The sequence below is a fragment of the Sesamum indicum genome, linkage group LG2 (genome assembly GCF_000512975.1).
Source record: "Sesamum indicum cultivar Zhongzhi No. 13 linkage group LG2, S_indicum_v1.0, whole genome shotgun sequence".
Taxonomy (NCBI): Eukaryota; Viridiplantae; Streptophyta; class Magnoliopsida; order Lamiales; family Pedaliaceae; genus Sesamum; species Sesamum indicum.
The window spans coordinates 18,464,530-18,464,993 of NC_026146.1; positions in this window are offsets into that span (position 1 = coordinate 18,464,530).

Consider the following 464-nt stretch of genomic DNA (forward strand, 5'->3'; position numbering starts at 1 on the left):
TTTTTTTTTTTTTTTATTATCTACTACCTAGCTAGCTACACTATTTCATTTTCATGTATATATACATATCAACAAAAGTTAATTAATTCATGATATTTAATAATATAAACAAATATATTACTATATTTCATAAAAGGAAACAATTTATACTTAAAAGAAAAACATTAATTATATATTATCTATCCCTCGATCATTTGTTATTAATAATATAACACCTGATATTAATTATATATGGTATCTAGTGATGGGAATGTGGTATATTAAACAATATAAATTATCATCATCATGTGTGGAAAAATGGTATACTCATGCACGCGATTGCAAGGGCACGTGACGGTGGCATTTGTTTGGTGAATGATTTTATCGTACGCCACCTACTTATGATTCCACTTGTCATGCAACAAAGATGATTTCATCGCGCAACTCTCACTTTCACCTCCTATATATTCACTCGTCCCCTCTAC